Source organism: Aquarana catesbeiana, linkage group LG05, assembly GCF_042186555.1.
Source record: "Aquarana catesbeiana isolate 2022-GZ linkage group LG05, ASM4218655v1, whole genome shotgun sequence".
In the NCBI taxonomy this organism is placed as follows: domain Eukaryota; kingdom Metazoa; phylum Chordata; class Amphibia; order Anura; family Ranidae; genus Aquarana; species Aquarana catesbeiana.
Window position 1 is genome coordinate 522,421,522 of NC_133328.1, and position 13,415 is coordinate 522,434,936.

General features: G+C 42.3%; 1 protein-coding gene across 1 annotated transcript in view; it reads left to right on the forward strand.

Moving 5' to 3' along the window:
• Nucleotides 1–13,415, forward strand: part of NKAIN3 (sodium/potassium transporting ATPase interacting 3) — a 650,331-nt gene that overhangs the window by 204,315 nt on the left and 432,601 nt on the right. The gene's annotated exons all lie outside the window — the stretch shown is intronic.

Genomic DNA, 13,415 nt, shown 5'->3' on the forward strand with positions numbered 1-13,415 from the left:
GAGCAGTTTTATATCCATTATCACCAGCTGTATGCATATGTGTGGAAGTGCGGTGGTGGGCTTTATTGAAGTGATATTAAACACACACTGTTTCATGTACATTAACATATCTCTACCTGTGTGTGGATGATGGCACTGTAATTATTTTAATAAATAAAAAACATCTAAGTGCCCTCTTTTCTTAGAGAAATACAGCGGTCACATGACCCAGCTCTTTATCAGCCTGTCTGAAGGGAAACAGTGGAAAATCATATAATTATTATTTGGCAAAAACAGGATATCCCCCTCTATAGTGGGACTTTAAAAGCATAAGAGTAGTAAATATTTGGATTAAAAATTCAAAGTTGAATAGTACCTAATTTGGTATACAGAAAAGTATAAAAAAAAGGGGGTGCAATCATTAACAATACAGTACATAATAAAATGAGGTACATATTACCACACCATAGTTTGACACATAGCAAATATCTAGAATATCTAAAGAATTATATAAATGAATCTGAAGCATTTTGGAGTACGTTTATATAATGCCTTTGAAGTCCCACTATACAGGGGGATACCCTGTTCTTCCATATATTTTAGGGATGTGGCCATAAAATAGGAATGACTTTAACCAATTGTTCTAGTTATTATTTGGCAATAACATGGTACGGGCAGATTTCTACCAATTACAACTGATTTCACACCTCTCCAGCCTGTGTCTATTGTGTGCATATTCTTAGAATAACAGGGAGGTGAAGCCTCCATCAATTTACATGTAATCCTGCCCCCATTGTTTTTAGCGGGCATGGAGGAGGAGGGAGGGGGGAGGCAGTAGACTTTAATTTATCAATGTGTATACACCCACATGTGTAAATCTTTAGTCGCATGGACTGCTCAGATGTGATCAGGGAAGGATTGATCAGCATAGAAACACACTGAAAGCTGAGCGTGTGCACTAGCTGCCAACGCTGCACTGCAGAACCCCCAGCTGCAGTGGGGACATGGATAGGAGGGAGGAACAGTGAAGAGCAGGAGCGACCCATAGTGACTGAGTGAGTATGGTTAACATGTAATACAGCTCTTTTTGATGGTTTTTATTAATGTGGATTTAATGGTGCATTAGCACTGTGCTGCCACATATATGCATACATCTGGCATCACTCTTTTATGCTGGGAGAGTGCTCATTCACCACCAACAACACTGTGACCAAGCTATCACCAACATCTTGTGGTTATTGTTTACAACTGAGAGCCAGTAGGAAGGGCTCTCGATCACATGACCACTGTCGCAGCCAGGATGGAATAGATGAAATATGTTGCCAGCACATCAACAAGCGTGTTTCAAAATTAAAATCTCTTTGTCTTTGTATGGATCATATAAAAAAAACAAAGTTTTGGGACCACACAGGGACCATCCTTAAGTATGCCTTTATTTATTTGTATTTTTATACATAAGACTCTTATCAGCAGAAGGCCTCTTTCACACGGGGCGGATCAGTGATGATCCGCCCCGTGAATATCCGCTTGCTCAGCGGGGATAGCTCCGCCGATCCCCGCTGAGCAGGAAGATGACAGGTGCATCGCTGCACAGTGTGCAGCGACGGACCTGTCAGAGCGCCGCTCTCCCCTATGGGGGGATCGGATGATGACGGTCCGTAGTGTCCGTCGTCATCCGATCCGATCCGAAAACGGAGGGAAAAGTAGGTTTTTCCTCCGTTACACTTTACGGATCGGAGCGGGGTCGGATGTCAGCGGACATGTCACCGCTGACATCCGACGCTCCATAGGGATGAATGTATGTCCGTTTTTCATCCGAAAACGGAAGGATGAAAAACGGACATACGGATCCCCGTGTGAAAGAGGCCTTAGTCACTTCTGAGAAGTTTTCCCGACACATGAGATACATTTGTGTCGGGAGGAGGGGAGAGCTCAGAACGGAGATTTTCTATTCACAACACAGTTCTGCTTTGTGAAGGGGGGTGTGTTCCTTTCCACCAATCAGCTCTCACACACTGTACCTGCTGCCTCTTAGCCCCTCCTCTGTGCTCTTGACAGATGAAGAAAGATATTAACACGATCTGCACATTGAAGGGTTGTAGAGAGGGGAAGACTGAAGATAAACAAGTAAAACCTATGTAGCAGGATTTGTTTCATCTCTATGTATCATCTGAAGCTGTTAAAGTGGAGTTCCACCCAAAAATTGAACTTCCACTTTTTGGATCCCCCCCCCCACCCGTGTCACATTTGGCACCTTTCAGGGGGGAGGAGGGAGCAGATACCTGTCTAATACAGGTATTTGCTCCCACTTCATGGCATAGATCACTGTGGCGTTTGCGGTAATCTATGCCACTTCCGGCGCCTACCCCGTCCTCCCCCGCTGTATTCTGGGAGACACACAGGTCCCAGAACACAGCAGGGACCTGAGAGGATGTGCAGTGCGACTCACGCATGCGCAGTAGGGAACCAGGAAGTGAAGCCGCATGGCTTCACTTCCTTATTCCCTTAGTGAGGATGGCGGCGGCAGCAGCCGAGAGCCAAAGGACGGATCGGCTTCAGTTGCCGACATCGCGGGCACCCTGGACAGGTAAGTGTCCATATATTAAAAGTCAGCAGCTGCAGTATTTGTAGCTGCTGGCTTTTAATATTTTTTTTTCAGGGGACCTCCGCTTTAAGTTCACTGGTTATGTGTGAGCGTTTACAACCACTTTAGAGCTCATCTTCAGCTTTTGCCAGTCTTTCCCTCTTCCCTGAGACCAAGAAAGTAGGTTGAGTCTGCGGGATAGAGACTTCATTTTGCTAAATCAAACATAATGGATCTTATTGAATAAAAAATATCCACATATGCTGCTACACTGATGCAGCCAAAAACCATCTTGAGCGAAGCTTCTAGAGGTGCATGCAACTATGATAGCATACATATGGCTAATTTGTTAACACATGTGGTTTGATAAGCAGTACTTGCTCCAATGTATGAACATATTCTAGCTCTAGCTGAGTGGCTGAACCAATTGTACAAATTTTTACATTTTTATTTTATGTTTTTGTAACTATCTTACATCTGTTAGCTATTTTGCATTTGCTTGTAGGTGTGGTGGCTGCATTTGTTTTCTTTTTTTGAAGCTTCTTTTTCTTTGTTCTCACCTGGCAATCCTGAAAATTATTATTATTATACAGGATTTATTTAGTGCCAACAGTTTGCGCAGCGCTTTACAATGTAGAGGGGGGACAGTACAATTATAATACAGTTCAATACAGAAGGGACAGGAGGGCCCTGCCCGTGGACCTTTCAATCTAACGGACACACTTACTACCATTGTGTGGCTACGTCAATCCTTCACTGTATCTATGGAGGAAGACCTGGTTGCTGCTCTAGGCTGTTCTCCTGATATGGACTTCAAAAATCTGTTTCTCTTAATTTCAGGTCTATTGATGCTGGCTTCTGGGATATCTGTTGTTGCTGCTAGGGGGTCTAATATTGCTGGGGTGTATATTTTGTTGCTGGGGGTGGTATTTTGTTGTGGGTAGTCCATTGTGTCTGTGTGGGGGGGGTCTATTGTTGTTTGGGGGATTTATTGTTACTGGGTGGGGTCTATTGTTCTGTTGGGTTTATTGTTGATGGGGTGGAGTCTATTGTTGTATGGGGTCTATTGTTGTTGCAGGGATCTATTGATGTTGGAGTGGGGTCTACTATTGCTAGGGGGAGTCTATTATTGCATGGGGATCTATTGTTGCTGGAGTGGGGTATATTCTTCTGTGAGGTTAATTGTTGCTGGGGTGGAATCTATTTTTGTGTGGGGTCTATTGTTGCTGCAGGGGATCTGTTGTTGCTGGAGTGGGGTCTATTGTTGCTGGGGGACCTATTGTTGCTGGGGTGGCATCCATTGTTACTGGGGAGTCTATTCTTTGGAGGATCTATTTTTGCTGGGGTGGGGTCTATGGTTATGTGGGGTTTATTGTTGCTGGGGTGGAGTATATTTTTGTGTGGGGTCTATTGTTGCTGCAGAGGATCTATTGTTGATAGAGTGGGGTCTATTGTTGCTGGGGGGGTCTATTGTTGCAAAGGTAGGGTCCATTGTTGCTGGGGAGGGGGCTATTGTTGGTAAGGTGGGGTCTATTATTACTGGGGGGGTCTGTTGTGTGGGGGATCTATTGTGTTTGGAGCGGGGCCTATTTTTGCTGGCTGCAGGAGATCTATTTTACTGCTTTTCTTGTTATCATTAACAAATTCCATACAAATAACTTAGCACCACAAAATGATACTTGGTTTTGTAGGTGAGTGGTACTGGGAGGTGAGTAAGGGGTGGAACCAAGGGACAGTACTCAGAGGTGGGTAGGGGGAGGAGAAAAGGGGTGACTCAGAAGGGAGGGATACCTGCACTTATTCTCTGAGAAAAAAAGCCCTGATGATAACAGATAAACAGCTGTTATATACTTTTGTTTTCTACGCTTTTCTAACATCATTATTATGTTTTCACTCACTTGAAAGAAGGAGAATAGGGGGCGGAGACAAGGGGGTACAAAGGTGGACTCAGAAGGGGGCAATGGGGGCAGCGGCGCTTTGTGTGTCCATTGACACACACAGTGCGGCTCAGCCCTGCTTCCCTCTCCCCTCACTGGCTGTGATTGACAGAAGCAGGAGCCAATAGCTCCTGCTACTGCCTTTGAGCCAATGAGGAGAGAGAGAGAGCAGAGATGTTGCTCTCGTGCACAGCCCTGGATCGAGATCGTGCTCAGCTAAGTATAAGGGGGGGAGCTGCACACAGAAGGTAGTGTACCCTAATGCAGAGACTATATTAAGGTACAAAACCTTCTGCCTTTAGAACAACTTTAAATTAGTCTTTTTATTAAAAACCACATCAATGAACAGAGCACATGTTAGTATTACTAAAAAAAGTATGATGTTTGAGTAAAAAGAAGTACCTCTTTCTTGCTGAAATTTCCATCGGTTTTAGGAGTTTTATCATATGACATAAAGCCTAGAAATATATAACAGACACTAGCTGCTAGGTTAGAGTGATCTTATTAGGCCACCAAAGTTGTCAGGGACCAAATTCATTTTATCTGCAATGACCACAACAGAGCATTGTCAGTTGTGTCCCCATTGTGTCCTCATTGGGAGTTCTCTTCTCATTTCTTGGTGGCCATTTGTATCCCTCATAAACTCAAATGTAAAATCTTCTAATTTCATGGATTTTCTAGAGGCATACGTAGAGTATGGACACCTGAGGAGGAAAAATGTGTCACAGCAATACTTTGTGAGAGGAAATGTGGGAAAATCTCTCAAGTGGAGAAAAAGTAAAAAATATCGCTGAGAGGGAACCTGACAGAGGTTCTAGCCTTTCACATTGGCTAAAAGTGTTTTACGTAATACTACTGGGGTTGATTTGCTAAAACTGGAGAGTGCAAAATCTGGTGCAGCTGTGCATGGTGGCCAATCAGCTTCCAGGTTTTATTGTCAAAGCTTAATTGAACAAGCTCAAGTTAGAAGCTGTTGGGCTACCATGCACAGCTGCACTGGGTTCTGAGTGCTCCAGTTTTAGTAAATCAACCCCTCACTGTGACCTTGGGTTATTCAACTTGCTCTCTGTACCAATGATAGTGTTGGAACAGGTAGAAAAGACATAGAAGGAGCTAATTCTCCAGTTTCACACTGCTGTTGGCTCACCATAACATTTGAAAGTGATTTTTAGATTGCCTCAAAACTACATTCTATGTTATGAGAGACTGAAGCTCTTTCTAAAACCAAAACTTTTAATTTTAGTACTGGATACAGTGGGGAATAGTTAACATATCTGTCTTTTTTGCTGTGTGTTATCAGGGAGTTCATGTTCTGTCCTGGAGACAACAGAAACTGAGAGGCAACCTATCCAAAGTAAAGGAAACCCTCTCCTATCACCAGAACAAGTGTCCTTGTTGAATTATTTCTCCCCATTCCAGATCAAGTGGCAACTCAAAATTTGGGATTTCACATCACCTTTTGTCCTAGTGATAATGGTCTTTAGTACAAATAGAGGGTGAATCTTTAAGGGTTTGAAAAACCCTTGTTTTTTTGTTTTTTTTTAAATAGCAAACATATCATACTTACCTCCACTGTGCAATTCGTTTTGCACAGTGTGGCCCCGATGATCGTCTTCTGGGGTCCCCCAGTGGCTCTCGCGGCTCTTCCTCACATCGGTAAACCCCCTGGGGGAAGCGCTCTTCTGGGGGGTTGCCTTGCAAGTACGCTCCCGAGTCCAGCATTTGCGTCTAGAATGCCGGACTCGGCCCCGCCCCCCAACGCCCACGTCATTGGATTTGATTGACAGCAATGGGAACCAATGTCTGATATCAATCTATCTAATCAAGAGCCAAGAACCCGGGCACAGAGGAATAGTGCGTCTCCCCTGAAGGAACGAAGGGCTCAGGTGAGTAAAATGGGGGGGGGCTGGGGGGTCAGTCACTATCACCTTAATGCATCCTATGTGAAAAAACATGAGGGTTGCCCCTTTAAGGCAAATAGACTGTTCGCTTTGCAAGAGAATTTGTCCCAGAGCTTAGTGAATGAGGTGAAGCTCTGGTAACGCCTATCATACAATCATGTGCAATCAAAAATGCTATTTTTTTTTCCTTGCACATGAATGGATATTTTTTGCAAAGTGAAACTTCACCACATTCAATAAGCTCTGGGACAAATTTCTTGGCAAAATACAACTTTTATTGCAATTTTAACAGCTTAATTGCCTTTAGTAAATCGGCCCCACAGACAGTAATACAATCTGACAGAGGTTCTATGTCTCCCCTATACTATGAAAATCAAAACACAAAATGTTCCTTAGGTAGACTTTAAGACATAGCAGTAGCTTGTTAGTAACAGAAACATGATAACATTTCATACTAAGTACCACCTGAGGAAAATATACACACTCACCAGCCACTTTATTAGGTACACCTTGCTAGTAATGGGTTTGACCCTCTTTTGCCTTCAAAACTGCCTTAATTCTTCATGGATTTTGGTCCATATTGACATGATAGCATCGCGCAGTTGCTGTAGATTTGTCAGCTGCACATCCATGATGCAAATCTCCTGTTCCACCACGTCCCAAAGGTGCTCTATTGGATTGTGATCTGGTGACTGTGGAGGACATTGGAGTACAGTGATCTCATTGTCATGTTCAAGAAATCAGTGGTGAGATGATTTGAGCTTTGTGACATGGAGCATTATCCTGCTGGAAGGAGCCATCAGAAGATGGGTACACTTTAGTCATAAAGTGATGGACATGTTCAGCAACATGCCGTGGCATTCAATTGGTACTTAGGGGTCCAAAGTGTGCCAAGAAAATTTCTCCCACACAATTACACCACCACCAGCCTGAACCATTGATACAAGGGAGGATGGATCCATGCTTTCATGTTGCTTACGCCAAATTCTGACCTTACAATCTGAATGTCGCAGATGAATTCGAGATTTTTCAGACCAGGCAACGGTTTTCCAATCTTATATTGTCCAATTTTGGTGAGCCTGTGCGATCTGTAGCCTTTTCTTTCCGGTTTCCTGTTCTTAGCTGACAGGAGTGGTCTTCTGCTGCTGTAGCCCATCTGCTTAAAGGTTTAATGTGTTGTGCATTCAGAGGTGGTATTCTGCATACCTTGGTTGTAACGAGTGGTTATTTGAGTTACTGTTGCCTTTTTATCATCTCAAACCAGTCTGCCCAATCTCCTCTGACCTCTGACATCAACAAGGCATTTTCGTCCACACAACTGCCGCTCACTGGATATTTTCTCTTTTTCAGACCATTCTCTGTAAACCCTAGAGATGGTTGTTTCTGAAAATCCCAGCAGATCTGCAGTTTTTGAAATACTCAGACCAGCCTGTCTGGCACCAACAACCATGCCACTATCAACGTCCCTTTCTTCCCCATTCTGATGCTCGGTTTGAACTTCAGTAAGTTATCTTCACCACATCTAAAAGCCTAAATGCATTGCGTTTCTGCCATGTGATTGGCTGATTAGCATTTTGTGTTACCAAGCAAATTAATAGATGTACCTAATAAAGTGGCCGGTGGCAGGGGCGTAACTAGAAATAGCAGGGCCCCATAGCAAAATGTTGTATGGGGCCCCCCTGCAAACAGCCCCCCCCCCCACAGCTGCCCTAGTGTCATTGCAGCGTGACCTGTGCCACATACAGCGTGACCTGTGCCCAATACAGCCTGCTCTGCCTGTGCCCCATACAGCCCCACCTATGCAGAGGAAGAGGCAAGCCACCCGGATCAGCAGAGAGCGGGATTGCCCGCTGTAATAGCTTTCATTTGAATTTCCTGTCTTCGAACACTGGAAGTTCTAATGAAAGCTCTTACATCGGCAATTCAGCTCTCTGCTGATACGGACAGCTCGCCTCTTCCTTTCCTCTCTCTTCCCCTGGCTGGGAGACTGTGCCGGCGGTGCTCTTATCCTCACTGGGCCCCACTCGGCTGCGGGCCCCATAGCGCCCGCATGGGTCGCTATGGTGGTAGTTACACCCCTGGCCGGTGGGTGTATATATATATATATTTTGTAAATTCTTTTTATTGAATTTAAGAAAAGGTAAGGTATACAAAACAAAGCCTATTGGGCACACCCAGTTTTGAGAAAACAAAAAACAAAACAAGTATTTGGCAACCAAAGCCTAAGGCAGGGGTGTCCAAACTTTTAGTAGCCTCCTTGACGGTATTCCCGAGTGTGGCTCGGGGTTAAATTTCAGCACCATTAGCGGTAACCCCGAGCCACACTCGAGATTACATCTCAGGATCCTGGTGCAGGTTACTTACCTTGTCCCCAGGATCCTGCGATGTCTGCGGGCTCCGTCCTCTGCCCGAAGCCTCTCTGTGCTGGGCTCCGTTCCTTGCGAGCATTGTGACGCACGGGGGCGGAGCCTGGCAGCAAATTCAAAAAATGTAAAAATCATAACACATACAGTACTGTAATTTTACAGATTACATTACTGTATGAAATCATTTCACATCCCTTTTGTCCCCAGTGCTTTGGCCCATGCCCTGCATGCAGTTTTATATTATATATACTGTTCTTTCTGCCTGGAAACTTGAGATTGTCCATAGCAACCAAAAAGTGTCCCTTTACGTCAAAAGTGGCTTTAGACCAGCTAGAAAACAGTGATAGTAAATTAGAACACTTGCAGAATTGAGCGATAGTGAATCGTGAAGAAATTTATGTTATTATTATTATATTATTATTTTTTTTAATTATTTATATTTATTTATTATATTATAATTTATGATTTTGTGTTTCAAACTTCATCATACCCGGGATATCTACTAGACTCTTGGTGGACAGATTTAAGTGTGTTATTGCTAAAAATTACAGACCTACAATATAAAACGCCAAATTTCTATGCAAAATAATTGTACCGCTTTGAGATGCAAAAATCTGAAATAATCATATCGCCAGGGAGGTTAAAGAGGGCCAGATTTGATTAAATAAATATGCGAGAGGGACGACCATTTTGCCTGACATTCTTTGAACCATTAAAATTTAGTCTAAGTGTGTTCGCTTGAGCACTAATACACTGCCCAACAAGAATTCTCTTGCCTTTGTGGCTGTGTGTGGTGAAGAGATGAGCTCGGGTGTGTTATTTGGAGATATATATATATGGCTTTTTTTCTGCCGGAACTTGCCGGAATGCAGTTCCACCACCTCAGGCAGCCCTCTCCTCTGCGGCATGTCACATAAAACAGAAGCCGGTAGAGGAAGTTTTCTATACCATTCACTTCCTCCACCAGCTTCTGTGTAGCATGGAGCCGAGTCTTTGAAACTCTTCCTCGGTTCTGTGCTACACTGATCTGACAGGTGGAGCTGCACGGAGGAGACTGCACAGTAAGCTGAGGGGGGAAAAAAGCCTATATATATATACTGCTCAGCACTAAGGATAAGCTCAGGCGTGTTATTTGGATATACCATATTTATTGGCGTATAACACGCACCTTCACTTTGAGAGGGAAGTTTCAGGAAAAAACTTAAAATTTAAATAAAGGACTGTGAAGCAAAATAAGGGTCAGTGCCCATCACTTCAACCTAATCAGTGCCCATCTGCAGCCTTACCATTGCCATGAATGCAGCCTCACTATTGCCATGAATGCAGCCTCACCATTGCCATCAGTTTAGCCTGATCGATGAGCATCTGCAGCCTTGGAGGGGACAGGGAAGGGGGCGGGACGAGCGCCAACAGATTACATACAGGAGAACCTCCTGTTTACACGGCAGCCTCTTTAATACAAAGTCCCGCCTCCTATGATAGACAGAACAGTCATCCAATGGCAGCCCAGGAGACAGGACTTCCTATTACAGAAGCCTCTGGGTAAACAGGAGATTCCCCTGTATGTAATCTGATGGCGCTTGTCTTGCCCCCTCCCTGTCTCCTCCAAGGCAGCGCAGATAAATACAGTATATATCTTTTGTGGACCTGGGGGGCCACAAAAGATATATATATACAAATTACCAGGGGGGCCACATTAAACTGGAAAGCGGGCCGCAATTGGCCAGCGGGCGGGACTTTGGACACACCTGGCTTAAGGTAACCTTACTCAATACTGCTGGTATGTGTCAAGCAGATGCCAGGAGACAACTCTCCCATATTATACTGAGTTAATTAGTATAAGATAATACCACTTGAGAAAAATATTTAGTTATGATCAACGGACCTGGTCAAGATGCAAGCAAATAAGAACATCTGGTGATTCAATAATTAGTTTGATTCTGGCAAGCAAAGGTTACCCAAAGTGGCCAATTTTCAAAGCTCACTGAGAAAAATACAACATTTGATCCTAGATGACATTAATGCTAAAAAATCTGTATTAAGAATTTTCTGAGCAATAGGTTTCCCAGAAGGAAATTACATTCCTGTTCTAAAACTAAAACAATGTCATTTAAGACATTAGTAGAATTGTATTGCTATGCCGAGGCTGTACATGGTCATTTTAATGGGAATTTGGGTGTCTACAAGTATGGAATTATTGCTCCATTTCAATTATTTTATTTCCTTCTTGCTCATCTTGACATATTATCTGATAAGCATAGATCAATAATACTCCCATGTCTGCACCAGTTAAAGTAATTGTAGTTTTACAAGCCCATCTCTCTGGAGCCCATCGTATGTTGATTGGTCAAGACAGCTTCTTAACAAAGATGTGTAGTGAAGCGAAATGCTCTATTTAAATGCCACCTAACCTAGCTGTGAAATACACTGACTGAGCATTATAGTCAGTGTGCTACACATCCCATTCTCTCAGGGCAGACTTGGGCTTTGGAACTCAAAACCTTTAACTTCAAGCCAAGATTTTGTATTTTTATATGATAACATTTTTATATTACACTGAGAACCAACATACAATAAATTAACAATCTCAGTATATTCCAGACACGTCCACATAACTGTGCAGTAATGATTAATCAGCAGTTGAGAAGGATATGGTTCTTTAAAGAATTTTCCATTTCATATATCTGACATTAGGATAATAAAAAATAGACTGCTAAATTGATCTGTTACTAAATGACTAATTATTACCAGCATGTGATTGCATAGGGCTACTGGCAGTTTGATTTCCAAAATATGATAGAAATAAATGAAAATTCCACAAATCCTATTTCGCCAAAAAAAAGGTACAAAAAAGAATATGTTTGCATAATAATTTCATTGGATTTAACTTACATTTTATACATACTTACCGGTAAATAATGGAACAGCATTTTTTTCCTTTCTCAAAATATTACATACTATTATTCTATATATATTCTATTCTCTATCTATATTCTCTCTCTCTCTCTCTCTCTCTCTCTCTCTCTCCTATTTTATTTTATATACTATTTGCAGTACCTTTTTTAATTTTTGTTTTTATGCTGACTTCATGGTCAAGTACAGAACAATTACCAATTCATATACAGCAAATAATACTTTTTATACCCTGCTGATTACCTACTAATTGTACCTGTCTTTGTGTGTGTTAGCAATAATGCTCTGTTGCACATCATTCAGACTTTACCTTATTTAGCAATGGTTCTGAAAAAAGAATTGTACTTATTACGTACAGCTAGAAATGGAATGAAACCTTTCTACTACAACTGTGACTTTTTTAGCACATTTAAGACCTAAAGGTGGGTATTTTTTTAATAACATGGGTCCCAGACAGTTAACAAAATAAAAGAGCATGGAAAACATTTGGGACTTTAAATGAGGCCCACATAGACATGTGCCTCCATCCCTGTAGAATTGCAAAAAGGAAAAGGGTTGGGACTTTGAATGAGGTGTGTGCCCAAAGATCGATGCAGTGAACATAACCTATGTATGAATACACCATAAAACAAAGGTAGACGCACATTAAAGACAATCTTTATTAGAATGTTTGTCAACAATTGTGACCATGTTAAAACATGATTGAAGCATTACTTTGAATCAGTTTCTACAGCAATGATACAGCAAGAATGCATGAAAGAATCAGAGCAAAAACATTTATGTACATGATGTTGAATATTAAAAGCCAAAAGGATTGCAGCACAGTCTTCTCTACGCGTTTTGTGAACCATCACTTCCTCAGGAGCAGGCGCAATCCATCTATCTATAAAGAACATATAGGTATGCATAAATAACACTATATCTAAATAGTAATGAAATAGAAAATTTAGCACAAATGAGGGCAAGGGTCAAGGATTAATTAGAGTTACTCACAAAAACGGCTACCATCTTCAGCACCAGGCACCGACAGCCAAAGATCAACACATAAATGTCCACCACCACGGGAACTGAGGGGGCCATAGCGATGCACGATTGGTTGCAATGTGAGGACTGCAAGAAAGGGAGGGGGTGTCCATATGGAGATCAACAGTGGTCAATTGACCATCCAGGGAAATTCTGTAGGAAAGACATAATAATTTATATGTAGGCAATGTATATAATTATATCACAAAAAATACCAATATACAGGGGTATATTGTGACCCTGGTAAATGTAATAAAGTGCCAGGTTCTAGGGTGACCATAATAAATAAAATAAAGTGCCAAAGTGCAAGGTGTTAAAGTAGCCCTGGTTGCATGACACCATGTAAACCTAATCCACTGTGTGTATTCTGGCATGGTGAATGATAAAGTCAAATTATGTGATGTGATAAATGTGGAAAATATGTGGGAATAATCCCACAGGGATAGGGTAACAATCTTATGTGTGTAAATGGAAGAAGAAAGTAAATACCATCTCCTCCAGAGCTAATTACCGTAGTATCTATGGTATTAAAGATTGACAAGTATCACCAAAATAGGTCCAAAAGATTTCAACCCAGCAGTCCTCCGCAAACAGGCTAAATGAACCCCATCAATCGTGCATTGATGGCCCCCTGCGTCACGTGGCACACTTAAGAGGGAGTGCGTCACCAGCCGGTCAGGTGTTTGGCGCCAAAAATCCCTCATGAAACAGG